The 17,000-nt window shown below is 42.6% G+C and overlaps 1 pseudogene; it reads left to right on the forward strand.

Annotated features, from left to right (window-relative positions):
• The first annotated feature begins 3,102 nt into the window (after window positions 1-3,102).
• LOC125244054 overlaps window positions 3,103-17,000 on the forward strand; it is an 83,048-nt pseudogene continuing 69,150 nt past the window's right edge.

Below are 17,000 nucleotides of genomic sequence, written 5' to 3' on the forward strand. Positions count from 1 at the left end.
AGTGCTTGAATCTTTCTAACATGAATGTTGTTCAGCATCATGAATGAATGAAGAATAAACACCAACCTCTTTGTTCTTCAGTATCTTCAGTGTGTTTCATTCGGCAGGGTTCTGGATCACTCATGTTCTCACTGTCCTCCTTAATAAACTCAGTCTTTGCAGTTTTCAGCTCTTCCTGATGGTCGTCTGATGGGAATATATTTATTGATGAACTGCTGTGGGAGGAGCTTCACTGATGGTGTGACTGTTGTGGGAGGAGCTTTATTAAGTGAATTGCAGTGGGCGGGGCTTTGTTGACTGAATCACAGATTGGTTGGAGGAGCTGATCTGCCTAAATAAAAAATAAAATAGTTACTGTGTTTGTTCTTATAGGGTTAAAGACCAGAAATCAATTTTAGTATCTGCATCAAATTAAATGTACAAAAGCGAATTTAAATAGAAAACCCATTAAATGCAAGTGTCTATTTTAATGTTTCAAATTACTTTTGTGAAAACCAAATGTTTTAATGTGCCATCATCATTTAGTGTAACAGAAATATTTAATGCAAAAAGGAATCAGTTATTTTGACCTGTTCTTAAGATATATAAAAGAATAAGAGATCATACTAAATTTCATTATATTTTAAATGATTAAAATATTCTTGTTGACAAATAAGTGAAAGCTAGTGGTTTGAAGGAAAGTATAAATTTTTAATAAGACAATTAAAGAGTATTTTGGGCTTCACTGTGATCCTTCAATACAGTGTTTGAATGTCATCAAATGATTCTTGTTCTAAATATGCCTGAAAAGTTTTTTTCTTTTTCAATTAATTATTTTTTGTGCTATATTAAACCCTTTTTGTATTTCACCCATGAACTAAATGCATTCAGAATTTATATCGGTCTATCGTAAAGTAACTGATGCTAATTCAGAACTTTATTCTGTTTCTCCATTAAAATATTGACAAATATCTAGAAAAGTAGTAAAGAACAGTAAGAAAATCAGTTAAAAGCACAAAGACAAAAATAATTGTTCATATTTGTAGTCCACAAATCCCCTGAGTCTGTTGACAGCAAGGAAAGGAGCTTTAAGTGTCAATTTACAGCAGATCTGAAGACATCAGCATAATAAATGAGGTGAAAACAGGAACTATTGACATGAAATAAAGAGTGTTTTCAGCAGTTTCTCTGTTAATATTGATGATCCTCAGACTATCAACACTCATTCAACAAGACATTCACATCATCTCACTTTATTCTGAGTGTTTGCTGTTAGAAACACATTATTGAAGTCCTAAAAATTGCTCTACTGAAAGACAATACTGTTATTTCTCACAATATGACATGGATAAAACACCAATAACACAAAAACAAACACTTATGACACTCATCTTCATCAACCACTGCTGCTAAATACCACATCAATATAATATATATGAACTGAAAGTTTGGTTTTCTAATAATAAGTACATTGATTGCAGCAGTGAAATTAGCTTTATCCAGCAACATTGGAGATGCTGTTACGCGTCCCTCAATCATTTCTCCTTCTACACTTAATGCAGTTCAGCATCTGAAGAAGCCTTTTACTCCACAGACTCCCATTCTGGGGTGCATTTCCCAAAGCGAACTACGGTCGCAAGTTCCGTCGTTACCATTAGAGGTGTTACGACCATAGTTCACAAACAATGCTTTTGGGAAACGCACCCCTGGTTTATATTTCTGAAAACTTTTATCTTTTTCTTTCACAAGCTGGACTAATAACAGCTGCCATCATGAGCCACTCTCTGTAAAGTTAAACTTCCCGCCAATGTCAGCATCCAGTCTGGAATATCATGTGATGTATCACCCAATGACAGAGAGCTTTACTTAAACTGAGTCTCAAGACAGAATAAGCAGAAGAGAGTCTTCTCCATCATTCCTGAAGATCTTCAGCTGCGGCGGGAGAGAACATTAGGATTGAGGCAGATCTGACTATCCTGACCCTACCTGATTAATCACAGGGTTAAAGCTGAATGATAAAAAGACACACCAACTGACTATATATGACATTTGTGTGTGTTTTGTAATATTTATGTTGTATAATAGATTAATATGAGCTTTGTTAAGAGTTACTTCTCAAATTATTATAATGAATGTTATCATAAAATCATACAATGTTTCATAGTTATTTAGCAGTAGTTGATGAAGATGAGTGTCATTAGTGTTGGTTTTTGTATTATTAATGTCATATTGTGAGAAATAGTATTGTCTTTCACTAGAGCAGTTTATAGGATTTTCTCATATATCCTGGCTCCAATAATCAGTTTCTAACAGCAAACAATCAGAATAACGTGAGATCCTCAGACTATCAACACTCATTCAACAAGACATTCAGATCATCAGCAGATTATCTCACACTCTTTATTTCATGTCAATAGTTTCTGTTTTCACCTCATTTATTATGCTGATGTCTTCAGATCTGCTGTAAATTGACACTTAAAGCTCATTTCATAGCTGTCAACAGACTGAGGGGATTTGATGGTGTTTATGTCTGCTTATTTCTGTCTTCATGCCATAAATGTTTTTCTTACAGTTCTTTATACTTTTCTAGATATTTGCCATTATTCTAATGAAGAAACAAAATAAAGTTAGAATTAGAAACAAAAAGTTCTAAATTAGCCTAATTTGCTTTACGATAGACAGATATAAATGATTAATGCAATTAGTTTAAGAGTGAAATACAAAAGGGGTTAATATAGCAAAAAAAAAGAAAGTAAGAAAGTAAGAAAGAAAGAAAGAAAGAAAGAAAGAAAAAACAACTTGTCATGCATATTTAGAACAAGAATCTGAATCACAGTGAAGCCCAAAATACTCCTTAATTGTCATTTTAAATCTTTATTCTTTGCCACTTTCATTCAAACCACTAGCTTTCACTCATTTGTCAGCAAGACGTTTTTTTAATAATTTAAAATATAATGAAATTCAGTATGATCTCTTATTCTTTTATATACTTTATTAAGTACTGGGCAAAATTAATGTTGTTTCATTTTGACATAAATATATCTGTTACACTAAATGATGATGGCACATTAAAACATTTGGTTTTCACAAAAGTAATTTGAAACATTAAAATAGACACTTGCATTTAATGGGTTTTCTATTTAAATTTGCTTTTGTATATTTAATTTGATGCAGATACTACAGTTTGATTTCTGGTCTTTAACCCTATAAAAACAAAGTAACTGATATTTTTGATTTGGGCAGATCATCTCCTCCAACCAATCTGTGGTTCAGTCAGTGAAGCTCCGCCCACTATAGGTCACTATCAGTGAAGCTCCTCCCACATCAATTCTCCAATAAATGCTAGAATATTCCCATCAGAGGAGCATCAGAGCATCAGGAAGAGCTGAAACCAGTAATGACTGAGTTTATTGAAGAGGACAGAGAGAACATGAGTGATCCAGAACCCTGCAGAATGAAACACACTGAAGATACTGAAGAACAAAGAGGTTGGTGTTTATTCTTCATTCATTCATGATGCTGAACAACATTCATGTTCTTGCACATGTAGATAAACTATCAAATACATACTGAACTTTTAATGACAACATTCATGTTAGAAAGATTCAAACACTTCTGCATATTTAGATATGCAGTTAAACTATGAAATTATACATACTGTTTTTTCTAACAAAAGCTCAGTAAAGGGAAGTTTGAGAAACTTTCATACTGATTGTCAACATCAGATCAAACTAAATATTTATGTATTTTACATTTGTTTCATATCTGGTTCACTATTTGCAGGAGTGTTACCCCGAATAGAGGCATTTTCAATACAGTTTTCAACATTGTTATTTTTAGGAATAAACTGTAACACCAAAATGTATTAAGTAAATGATCTTTCCAGAATGGCTGACAGGGTTGTGAGTGAAACTTGAGCAAAATCTCTTCTTACAGTAACTTTGGTAACAGGGTTGATGAATGCAGTCATTAATTTGTGTAAAAACTGATACAATGGATTGGGATTATTTTCTTTCCCATCATGGTGTAGAGAGAGCCCAGATGATGTCACTTCCTGGGCGTCACAGTTTTAAGAAATCCCCTGGTTTTGAAAGGAGGAAAATCATGTCAGAAGTAACAGGGTTGAGTGAATCATGTAGGACACTGATAATAACACATTTAAAGATGCAGTCAGTCTAGACTTTGAGCATGTGAACTTTCTACAGACACGGCAACGTCAAGATATGACGTGATATATTTATAAAAACATAAATAACAAATAATAATCACTCCAAAATTTTAAAATATACAATCTACTCCACTTTACTGCAAACTTCACTTGATCTTGTGTTTCTGGTGTCTTACATTCACATGTGTATGAATGGAAGAAGTCTGCTGTGAACGGCCCTTAATAATTACACAGTTTTTAGGAAAATTAATTAAATATCAAATGTCAAAATATGGCTGTTAATATCACATTAGATCATTTTATCACTGATAAATATATTACTCAAAATATTTCAGAGCAATGTTTTCTTTATTTTCTTAATATTATTTATAAATTATTAAGAATTATTTAAGGGAAGATGACAGAGCAGCTATTTGGGAAATTCTGTAGCCAGAAGACGTCCATTCAGTGCTGATTGTCTTAATTCAGTAAATCTTGATGTAAAAACATTTGAAATTGGAGTCAGATTAAACGAGCAGCTAAAGTAAAATTGAGATTAAATTCTAAAATTAAGTGAACTTCACAGGAGCGCTGAAAAGACGTACACACATTATACCTTCACCAGACCACTGGATTCTGTCGTTGGAACGACAGCTGGTCCTTTACGATCGGAAGATTAATGTTAAAGTTTCAGGGACATATGCAACTGATTTATGCAAATGCTTCAAAATGATCGTAATGTTTTGTTCCAGTGGTCTATCACAACAAGTCTCAATTTTATCACCTTAAACTTCATATTTCTCTCTTTATTTTGATTTACTGAAAATGAAATGACTTTTTTCTCTTTCATTTCAGAGCTGATGGAAGTGAAGGAGGAGAGTGAAGAACTGAGTGAAGTGGAGGAGAAACATCATGACAAACCTGGAGAAAAACCTTTGAGTCGCTCAAAGACTAAAAATACATTTCTAAAGAAAAGAAGAGCCAATAAATCTACAACCTGCACTCAGTGTGGAAAGAGTTTATCAACCAAACATAGTCTTGAGATTCACATGAGAGTTCATACAGGAGAGAAGCCGTTCACATGTGATCTGTGTGGGAAGAGCTTCAAACAAAAAGGACATCTTAAGGAACACATGAAAGTTCATACAGGAGAGAAGCCACACACATGTGATCAATGTGACAAAACATTTCTAAGGTCATCAGCCTTGAAGAGACACCTGACAGTTCATACAAATGAGAAGCCACATTCATGTTCTGTGTGTGGAAAGAGTTTTTCACAGCTGTGTAGTTTACAAGAACATCAGAAAATTCATACTGGTGTGAGAGAGTACATGTGCTTTGAGTGTGAGAAGACTTTTATTACAGCAAACCATTTAAAACAGCACCAGATAATTCACAGTGGAGAAAAACCTTACAAGTGTTCACAGTGTGACAATAGATTCAGTCAGTCATCAAATCTGAAAGCACATGAGAGGATCCACACTGGAGAAACACCTTACAAGTGTTCACAGTGTGACAAGAGATTCAATAAGTCATCAAATCTGAAAACACATGAGAGGATCCACACTGGAGAAAAACCTCACAAGTGTTCATACTGTGACAACAGATTCAGTCAGTTAGCACATCTGAAAGCACATGAGAAGATCCACACTGGAGAAAAAGCTTACAAGTGTTCACACTGTGACAAGAGATTCAGTGTGACATCACATCTGAAAACACATGAGAAGATCCACACTGGAGAAAAACCTTACAAGTGTTCACACTGTGACAAGAGATTCACTCAGTCAGTAAATCTGAAAACACACGAGAGGATCCACACTGGAGAAAAACCTTACAAGTGTTCACACTGTGACAAGAGATTCAATCAATCATCATCTCTGAAAACACATGAGAGAATCCACAGCAGAGAGAAGCCGCACATGTGTGATCAGTGTGGAAAGAGTTTCTCTTCTAAAAATCAGCTGAAGATACACATGAAGATCCATGCAGTGGAGAAACCACATCACCACAGTCTGAAATGAAGTAGTTCATTTTTATGTGCTGAACAAAAAAAATCTCTTCTGTGCAAGTTAGCCACAGCCAAATCTCTCATCTCCAGCTATAGTTGGCACCATGGGCTACAAGTTTTATTTATTTATATATTTTTTTTACAAAACGTATTTTTGTACCTGCATCAGCAAATTATTCACAAAAATTTTAAGCAAACAAGTTTAACCCTTTAACAACCCAGTGGTCCGTTAGCGGGACTGATAGTGTTATAAGGTTAAACAAGTTGTTTTTTTAAATGAGGAGTATACCATCTAACTAATAATTTATTATGCTCGCAGTGCGTCGGTTAAATGAATTGCAATATTAATTTAATAATAAAAGTAGCATAATAATAACAATAATTTAACAGCCCTGCGTGCCCATCCGCTATACCCCATTGTGAAGGGATAAACGGTGTTCAGGCAGCAAATGTCCCATTGATGACATGATGTCTGGTAATAGTATAGAAATGTTTTTATTGCGCATGTGTCGAACTCAGTGATCCACGTGCATCCATGGTTTAGTATACTTTGAAAGATGCACGGACACAACTGTACGCGAGACATGTCCAGGCGCGTAAAGTGAAATATACCCGGGGCTTGATGGCGCACTGTCTTTCTGCGCTCACGGGCAAAGACCTATCTTTGAAAGGCTTGTACACTCAACTGTGCGCGAGATGGCGCAGAACGTGGGAAATGACATATACCCCGGCCTTAACCACTCCAAATTGTAGTGGACTGGAGCTGACGGCTCACTTTGAGAAAAATATCCCCCCAATGTCCCCCATGTTATTATGTCTGGACATGTAGTTTAACTGTTGCTGGTTGATGCGAGAGGCATTCTGGGATACCTGGCTGTCTCAAGTCCCCTCTTGATGCATCCTCCATAAAAGTCGGATCAAGAACACATCCGGGGATTTGAACTGTACTTGGCTAGATGTGAACTTTGAATTGGATCAGTACTCGGGCAGCAACTGATGACGTTTCACAAGAACATACAAGAACGCATATTAAAAAATGGATAACTAATGAATGAATGAGGCGTTTATATAGCACTTTACTATGTACTACTGTACACCGTAGGTGCTTCACAATCACATCAGGGGTCGCTCCTCATCAACAACCTGGATAATTCAACAGCAGACACAGAGCAACAGAACCAAGATCAAATCTGTGGTTTATTGATAAAGAAAGCACCTTTTTGGAAATTTGATCTGACGTTGTCGGAGTTGTGAGATCCAGATGATCACTGGGCGTTCAGCACTCATGTACCCCGCCGAGAGCAGCCTTACCTCGGCTAGTCCTTCTGATGTTTGCCGCTGACTCTGATGACTCTGTAGTGGTTAAACATGAGATATAATTCATCTTTTGTAACAGGCAATCTTTGGTCTTATTAATCTATAATTTGTTCCCTGGAAAATAGTTTTGGCTGAGGGTAAAGTAAAGTTTCATAACTTTATATATTTAGGCTATTTAACTTTACTGTTGTAGTCTATTGGAGCACTGACTTTGAAGGTTTGACTGAACTGTTTGCTTTAATTTTTATTGTAGCTTCTTACACCTGTAAATGTAAATGTACCATTTGCTTATATTTTTATAATGGCTGTTATTGATCATTAAAACTGACATTTAACAAAATGAGACAGAGTTGTGTTTTATGATTGCAAACTATATGCACATATTGCCTGAACCACATATGTTTATTATTTTTAAAATGTAAATTAAAAGAGGGAGTTTTATAGTTCTGTTTTATACCTGTCACAGTTCCCGTGTCTCCCGGACTCCATTTCCCATAATCCTCCTGTTTCCACACGCACATGCACCTGGACTCCTTCATCAGCACTGCCTTTATAATGGACTCACTCCCTTCACTCCTTGTCTGTTCTTATTCGTTACCTAATGTTATGCTAATTGTTACCTGTTTATGTTAACGTTATATTGTATGTGTTTGGATGTATGTATTCTCCTTCGTTGAGTAAAAACGCTTATTTGTGGATCTCCGTGTACTGCCTTGTCTATACACCAGCATATTGTAACAATACCATAATGGTGTTTTATAGTTTGTTTGGTTGTAAATATACATGCAGTGAAGATAATCATTGACTGTGTTGCCTGAACCACATGTATGGGTATTAATATGTTAATTTTATTGTTGCCTAAAATATACATACAGAGATAACTGGAGTGGCCAGAATATCAAATGTCAAGTGTCCCCAACTAAGCAAGCCAAAGGCGACAGCAGCAAGGAACCCAAACTCCGACAGGTGACATCAGGTGACAAACAGGTGTTAAAATTGAGAAAAAAACCTTGGGAGAAACCAGGCTTAATTGGGGAGCCAGTTCTCCTCTGGCGAACAGTGCTTTGTTACGATTCTGGAAACTATCATAAGTCCGATAGGATCGCAACATTTAAAGTATTTAATCCAGTTCCATCTAGTTGAGGATCGTATTCATCACGCCGGTATGGACGGTCTGTTGAGGAACTGTGGCACTGGCTGTCGTGTTGGTGATGTCTTCACAATGGATGATCTAGTTGACTCGATCTCTGCTGATACTTCAGGGCAGCGTTGTGGTCGTGTCATGGCACCGGTCCTTGGTCTCAGCTGGATACGGCCCGGATCCGGTTGACTACGGTAAACCTTGGGATAAACAGAAAGACTAATATTAGCGTAGATGCCATTCTTCTTCTGATGTAACGAGTACATCTGGTGTTATAGGAAGTGTTCTCGGTTCTGGCTGACCTAATTTATGCAGCCTAATAATCCTTTAACAGATTTGAAAATATAAATTGATAATGTGTTATGTGTATGCCAGGTTAAAGAGATGCGTTTTTAGTCTAGATTTAAACTGACAGAGTGTGTCTGCTTCCCGAACAATGCTAGGAAGATTGTTCCAGAGTTTAGGTGCCAAATAGGAGAAGGATCCTACCACCTGCGGTTGATTTTGATATTCTAGGTATTATCAACTGGCCTGAATTCTTAAATTGCAATAAACGTGAAGGACTATAATGCTTTAAGAGCACGCTCAGGTACTGGGGAGCTAAACCATTTAGTGCTTTATAAGTAATTAACAAGATTTTAAAATCTATACAATGTTTAACAGGAAGCCAATGCCGTGATGACAGAACTAGGCTAATATGGTCAAACTTCCTAATTCTAGTAAGAACTCTAGAATCTCATAGACTGTAAAAAAATATGGACGTAGTGTCTGTGACGTTACCCATAGAGTTCTGAACAGCAGTTTTGAGGCGAAAATGAGGCCGCTGCCATCTTAGCTGTGCGTCTTAGCTGTAACTGAAAATGGGCAGAGAGGCGGGACATGGTTTAAACTGAGATGCCATGGTTACTGAAACTGTCATGAATGTGGCTCCTCTGGCCCATCCTCCGGACCACCGGAGGGAGCCATCACCGGAATATTGATTCATTTCCATTCGGACTCCATTACCCATATTGACCCATGATTTCAGACTGTGGGGATGTGGTTTCTCCACTGCATGGATCTTCATGCGTCCGATGCTACCAATAAACGTTACCAATGCTCAAACGATATCTGCGGCTCAGCTGTGTTAGCAGATGCTGCTAGGTGTCTGGCAAGAAATAGAATAGTGTGCAAATGTATTCAGGGATTGCATGTGTACAGTACAGTGTTGTTCAATGCAAGATTTTGTTGATATTTAAGCTAAAATAAAGGGAAAATATTTGCACTGTTTGCACTGTTAAAAACTAATATGCCTACTGTATGTAACAATGATAGAGACACTGCTGTTTAAATGAGAAATAATGCAAAGGAAAACAAATTTTCAGAAATGTTGCGTTTTCTTGTGCTAGAATGTTAAAATGGCCCTCCTATGAGGTGTCAATCACAGCAACGGCCCCCAGTTAATTTGAGTTTGAGACCCCTGGCTTAAGGTAAGATTATTTCTTTGTTGTTCTTTTATTATGTTGCACTCAACTTATAAAATCCCCTTTTTCGTGGTTCGTGAGATATTTTTGGCTGCTCTTGGCGCGAATCGGATGTTACTGAAAGACAGACAGTTATCAACGGTGAGGCATTCCGTTCCTGTCCTGCATCCCGACCCACCCTGACTGCTGTCCTCAAGGCCGTGCAGTGAGACTGATACAGCTTCAGTTGCAGCTCAATTTCAAGCCTTCGGTGCCTCAAGCTACTGCCTGTTGTCATTGTCTGCTGCAACCCCATCCATCTCCTTGGTTCTTCAGCGTAGCTTTGCCTGGGTCTGATCTCACCTGTCTTACCATCCTCTTCCTCTGTTAGACTGCTGTGACATACCCTGACAGCAAAGAGTAGCGCTGATAGTGGGCAGCCTTGCCTGGTACCTCTTTTAAAGTAAAATTGATTTGATATAATACATTAGTTACGACTGATGCTGTTGGGGTATTATAGAGTGTTTTAATCCAGCTGATGATATGATTTAAAAGGCAACAATAAAATGAAATATGTTATAAAACATCACTCTTTTTCATTTTCATTTAAAAAATCTTAAACATATCAATAGCCATGCATGTGGTTCAGGCAACATGTTCATTGATTATCTTCATTGCATGTATATTTATAACCAAACTAAGACACAGCTCTTCCTCTCTTTGTTTAAATTTTAAAAATATTAAACGTGTGGCAAACGTAAAACACAACCCTATATCTTTTTTGTTGAATGTTAGTTTTAATGATCAATAGTAGTGTAGCAGACTTCAAGTGGTAACCTCCAGACACCACGAAATCACAACCACACCACAAACGTGATGATGGGTTCAAATGGATTTAATCCCCTTAAACAGAGTAGCGTGAGGCAATATTAGTATACACACAATCAGGCCTACTCTCTTATTCCTGCATGGAAAAATACACGTGCAAACTTTTAACACGGTTAAAAGTACTACTTTCAAAGAAAATACGCTAATCACACGAATACAAGTTATGACAGAAACTCTTAACAGTGTTTTAACATCATAAATGTAGCGATCACACTAAAAAGAGACAGTTAATGCAGGATTTATGAGAAAGAGAAAACTACCTGCTTCTCAGTCCGCATACACTTTGCGTCTGAGCATGAACATACTAAGGAGAAGCGCTATATTTCCCTTCGGTGTCTCACTAATTAAGGCCCCACCTACAACAATTGATAGGAACTCCCGATCGGAACCATTGAATACAGAACTTAATGAAAATTAATTTGATACAAGTTTTGCTGAAGTTAACTAAATTTACAGAACATTTCTCCTTGGAAATAAAAAAATATTAAACATTTGCTTCAGTCAACTGGCTACAGTAGCAGTAATAAAAGTATAAGCAGAATGTGTAAGAAGCTACAAAAAGAAATAAAGTAAACAAACATAATCTAACACAAAGTCAGCACTCTAGTAGGATACAAAGGTAAAGTTAAATGGCCTAAATATATAAAGCCCTCAGCCAAAATGATTTGGCAGGTAACAAAATATAGACTCATGAGACTAAAGATCACCCGTTAAATATGCAAAAGATGAATTATATCTCATGTTTAACCACTACAGGGTCAGCAGCAAACGCCAGAAGGACTAGCCGAGGTAAGGCTGTTCTCTGCGGGGTACATGAGCGCTGAGCGAACTCCAAAACATCAGAAATTTTTTAAAATAGGCACTATCTTTATCAATAAACAGCAATTTTGATCTTTAAACCAGTACATTCTTGCCTTAAAACTATATATCATGACATAACATAATAATATGTCTAAATTATGCAGGTTTTCTAATCTGCTATTGACGCTTGCTGGTTAGTGCGAGATGCATTCTGGGATACCTGGCCATCTCAAGTCCTCAAAAGTCCCTGATAAAAGGGGCGGATCAAGAACACATCCTGGGATTTGAACTGTACTTGGCTAGATGTGAACTTTGAATTGGATCAGTACTCGAGCAAGCAGCTGATGATTTTTCATATAAACAGACAAGAACGCAAATTAAGAAATGGTTAACTAATAAATGAATGAATGAGGCATTTATATAGCACTTTACTATGTACTACTGTACAAGCGTCGCTTCTCATCCACAACCTGGATAATTCAACAGCAGACAGAGCAACAGCGCCAACTATAGCTGGAGAGAAGAGATTTGGCTGTTTCTCAGCACATAAAGATGAACTACTTATTGTGGTTTCAGACTGTGGAGATGTGGTTTCTCCACTGCATGGATCTTCATGTGTTGCTTCAGGTAGCATTTAATAGTGAAACTCTTTCCAAACTGATCACACGTGTGTGGCTTCTCACTGCTGTGGATCTTCTCATGTGTTTTCAGATGTGATGAATAACTGAATCTCATGTCACACTGAAGACTTGTAAGGTTCCCTTTCGATACTTCACTCTTACTGCGTATGGGGAAAGGTCTCCTTTTTCCCCGTTACTGAAGCCTTTTTCAATAACGCAGTGTAACTGCATCGTCATTGGTTCACTCATAGACAAGTTGTTGAACCAATGACGGCGCGGCATAGCTGCGCGACCTATGGCGACAGAGTGCGCGAATATTCCCGCCGAAATGGGCGGGGTTTAGGGCTATATAAGCGGGCGTTTCACCATAGGATTTCAGTTCTCTCTCCTTCAGCGACGACTTCACATCGCTCCTCGCTGATCTCCGGCTGAAGCCTTCGCCGCCTGGAAGAAGCTCGCCTGGAAAGAAGCTCTCGCCGCCGTCGAAGAGGCTCCCGCACCGGACTGCTGAGCTCGCCGAGGAAGAAGCGCCGGCGCCCTCGTCGACTGCCGCCTCGAGCGCCGTCTCGAGCCGCCCGCTTCCCGCTTCCGGCCGCCTGCCAGCCCGTCTCCTGCCGCCATCCGGCGCGCCTAAAAGAGCGATTTTCCCGCGGTTTATTGCCGCTCTAAAAGAGCTTTCCAACAGCGGTTTTCACTGCTCTAGCGGCCCTCGCCGCTCTAAAAGAGCCCCTCAAACGCCGTTTTTACGTCGGCGGCGTTGTTACAAATGCCGCGCCACTCGTGTGGCACATGCAGAGCCCCTCTGCATGACGACGACGGTCACGGTGAGTGCGTCGGCTGCCTGGGCAGACCCCATGCAGAGGCCACGCTCACCGGGACCTTGTGTTCTCACTGTGAGAACATGAGTCTCGCCTCTCTGCGCTCGCGGATCGCCTTCTTCAGTGAAGGCGATCTCGCCGCTCGCGCCCTCCCGTCTTCTTCCTCCCGCAAGCCGGCTAGGAAGAGACGGCGGGGTAGAGTGGCCCAGTGCACGGAGTTGGATGACGTCACGCCGGCTTCCCCGCGTGCCTCACCCTCTCCCCCGAGAGAGCAGTCCCCCGTCCTGTTCTCCCGCCCTGAGCTGCGTCCCTCGGCAGATGCGAGCGACCTCATCTCTTTTGGCGGTTCTGAGGACGAGCCGCTTGATGACGTCATGTCTCTCGCGGCCTCTGAATCCGAAGGTTGGGCCGGTGATTCTGACCCCGTCCGCCTTCCTTCGCTGGAGCCCATTGACTGCAAGCCGGGTATGGATGCCGAGCTCTTCCGCATCCTTTCGAAAGCAGTAGAGGTTTTGGACCTCGAATGGGCTCTGCCAGAGGAGCCATCACGGAGCAGGCTCGATGAGTGGTTCTTGCCGGGTTCCCGCCAGGCCCCTTGTCAACGCGCCGCACCGTTTTTCCCAGAGGTTCACAACGAGCTGACGAAGTTATGGCGCGCCCCGTATTCTGCCCGCCTATGTACTACGCATTATTCAGCTCTCACCTCTGTGGATGGCTCTGAAGAGAAGGGTTACGAGCATTTACCGCCCCTGGACGAAGCGGTGGCGGCTCACCTCTGTCCCCCACGGCTGTGGGTTGGAAAACTAAGAGGGCCCTTCCATCCAAGCCCTGCAGGACCACTTCTGCCCTGGCTGGCAGAGCATATACGTCCGCGGGCCAGGCTGCCTCAGCGCTGCACGCCATGGCTATTCTCCAGGTGTTTCAAGCGAAGCTCCTCCGTTCTCTGGATGAGTCCGGCGTCGATGCACCTGCCTTCCGTGACCTCCGCAGCGCCACTGACTTAGCCCTGCATGCCACAAAGGCCACAGCTCAGGCCATTGGACGATCCATGGCCAGCCTGGTCGTGCTTGAGCGCCATTTGTGGCTCAACCTGACCGAGATTAAGGAGATGGACAAGACGGCCTTTTTGGATGCCCCGGTCTCTCCTTCTGGTCTCTTCGGGCCAGCAGTAGAGGGCTTTACGGAGTGTTTTACTGCAGCACAAAAGTCGTCTCAGGCTATGCGACACTTCCTGCCTAAACGCCCTAGCTCCACGTCTGCTTCCAGCCGCCCCAAGTCTGTGCCAGCTCAGCAGAACAAAACTGCCCCCTCTACCTCTCAGGCAGCACCACCCAAGGAACAGCGCCATCGTAAGCGCTCCTCCTTCCCGAGGCAACGTCAGGGACCCCGGCCTAAGATTACGCTGGACCTGACGCCTCCTAAGCCCTCCTGATATTTCAGGAAGGAAGAGGATGGGGCAAAGTCTCGCCACGGCCGGACCACCCCAAAAGCTCTTTCGTTCCACCCCCCCTCCGCGATACCCGATACCATTCAGCCCCTTGTCACGCAGGCCGAGGCCTGGCGGGCCATCCCCGGAGTGTCAAGCTGGGTTCTGGGAACCATAAGTCGAGGCTACTCGCTTCAGTTCGCCCGAAGGCCCCCACGCTTCAGCGGGGTGCTTCAGACTTCAGTCAACACGGACGACGTTCATGTCCTCCGAGCCGAAGTCATGTCTCTTCTGAGGAAAGGAGCTATAGAAATAGTCTCCCCCTCAGAGAGCAATTCGGGGTTCTACAGCCGTTATTTTCTAGTTCCCAAAAAAGATGGCGGTCTCAGACCCATCTTAGATCTCAGGCTCTTGAACCTTTCCCTCATGAGACGGAAGTTCAAGATGCTAACGCTGAAGCAGATCCTCGCGCAGGTTTGCCCCGGGGACTGGTTCTGCTCGCTGGACCTGAAAGATGCATACTTTCACATCCAGATAGCCCCCCATCACAGGCGATTCTTGAGATTCGCGTTCGAGGGTGTGGCTTACCAATATATGGTCCTTCCATTCGGACTGTCCCTAGCTCCTCGCACTTTTACCAAGTGCATGAACGCGGCGCTTTCCCCACTGAGACAGATGGGAATCCGGGTTCTCAATTACCTCGATGACTGGCTCATCCTAGCCCAGTCACGAGCCGAGCTGGAGCATCACAGATCCGTGTTACTCAGCCACTTGGAGTGCCTGGGTCTCAGAGTCAACTTTGCCAAGAGCTCACTGCTCCCCAGCCAGCGTTCCTGGGTGCAGTTTTCGACGCAGTCCGTATGACGGCTGTAGTATCTCCAGAGCGCGCTCTGGCCATTCAGCAGCTCGCGGCATCGGTCAGGAACAGAGCCTATTTCCCTCTGAAGTTTTTCCAGAGGATGCTAGGGCTGATGGCTTCCGCCTCCCCGGTTCTGCAGCTTCGGATACGGCCTCTGCAGTACTGGTTGAAGTTCCGGGTCCCTCCTCACGCCTGGCGGCACGGCCGCCTGCGTCTCAGGGTCAATCAGGCCTGTTTGGCGGCTCTGAAACCCTGGATGAACCCTGTATGGTTCAGCCAAGGGGTACCCCTACAGGCGGTGTCCAGAAGGACGGTGCTCTCAACGGATGCGTCCAACACAGGTTGGGGCGCTCTTTGCGAGGGCAGACCGGCCTTCGGCTCATGGTCTCACGAGGAATGCCATCTGCACATCAACTGCCTCGAGATGTTGGCAGTGATTCGAGCCCTTCATGCGTTCCAGGCACACCTGACAGGGCGCCACGTCTTAGTCCAGTCGGACAGCATGACAGTGGTGTCATACATAAATCACCAGGGCGGTCTTTCGTCCAGCCGCTTATGCGCTCTGGCGAAGCGTCTTCTGGAATGGGCATCACCGAGGTTTCAGTCGCTCAGGGCGACTCACATACCCGGGAGAACAAACTTGGGAGCAGACATGCTATCTCGGAGCAATGTCCCCTCAGACGAGTGGATGCTCCACCCCCAGACGGTTCTCATGATCTGGGAGTTCTTCGGAAAGGCAGAGGTAGACCTCTTCGCTTCAGAAGGCAACTCTCACTGCCCAATTTATTTCTCGAAGGAGGAAGATGCGCTGGCCCATGTCTGGCCCAGCACCCTCCTTTACGCTTTTCCCCCAATCGCTCTGATCCCTCAGGTCATCAGACGAATCAGGGAAGACAAGCACAGAGTCCTCCTGGTGGCCCCGCTCTGGAGGAGCCAAGTTTGGTCCTCAGAGCTGTTCAGGCTTTCCACAAAAGCTCCGTGGCCGATCCCCCTGAGACGGGACCTCCTCTCTCAGGCGAACAGGACGATTTGGCATCCCCAGCCAGAACTCTGGGCTCTGCACCTCTGGTCCCTCGACGGGAGCCTGCTAACCTCCCCGGGGACGTGCTGAATACTATTTCTCAGGCAAGAGCTCCGTCCACGAGACGCCTCTACGCCCAGAAATGGTCAGTCTTTGTTGACTGGTGTTCTACACGCAACATAGACCCAGTGGAGTGTGACGTATCTCCGATACTGTCTTTTCTCCAGGAGCGTTTGAATCTGGGTCGCACCCCTTCAACGCTCAAAGTTTACGTAGCAGCCATTGCAGCGTTTCACGCTCCTATCGCTGGCCAGTCAGTGGGACGAAACAACCTCGTGGTGCGTTTCTTGAGAGGTTCTAGGCGATTAAATCCTCCTCGTCCTCTCACTGTTCCCACCTGGGACCTCTCTTTGGTCCTCAGAGCTCTTAAAGGGCCTCCCTTTGAGCCACTGCGTTCAGCTGACCTCAGGCCCCTGACACTCAAAACCGCTCTGCTACTTGCACTAGCATCGGTTAAGCGAGTTGGTGACTTG

Source organism: Megalobrama amblycephala, linkage group LG1 (assembly GCF_018812025.1).
Source record: "Megalobrama amblycephala isolate DHTTF-2021 linkage group LG1, ASM1881202v1, whole genome shotgun sequence".
Lineage (NCBI taxonomy): Eukaryota > Metazoa > Chordata > Actinopteri > Cypriniformes > Xenocyprididae > Megalobrama > Megalobrama amblycephala.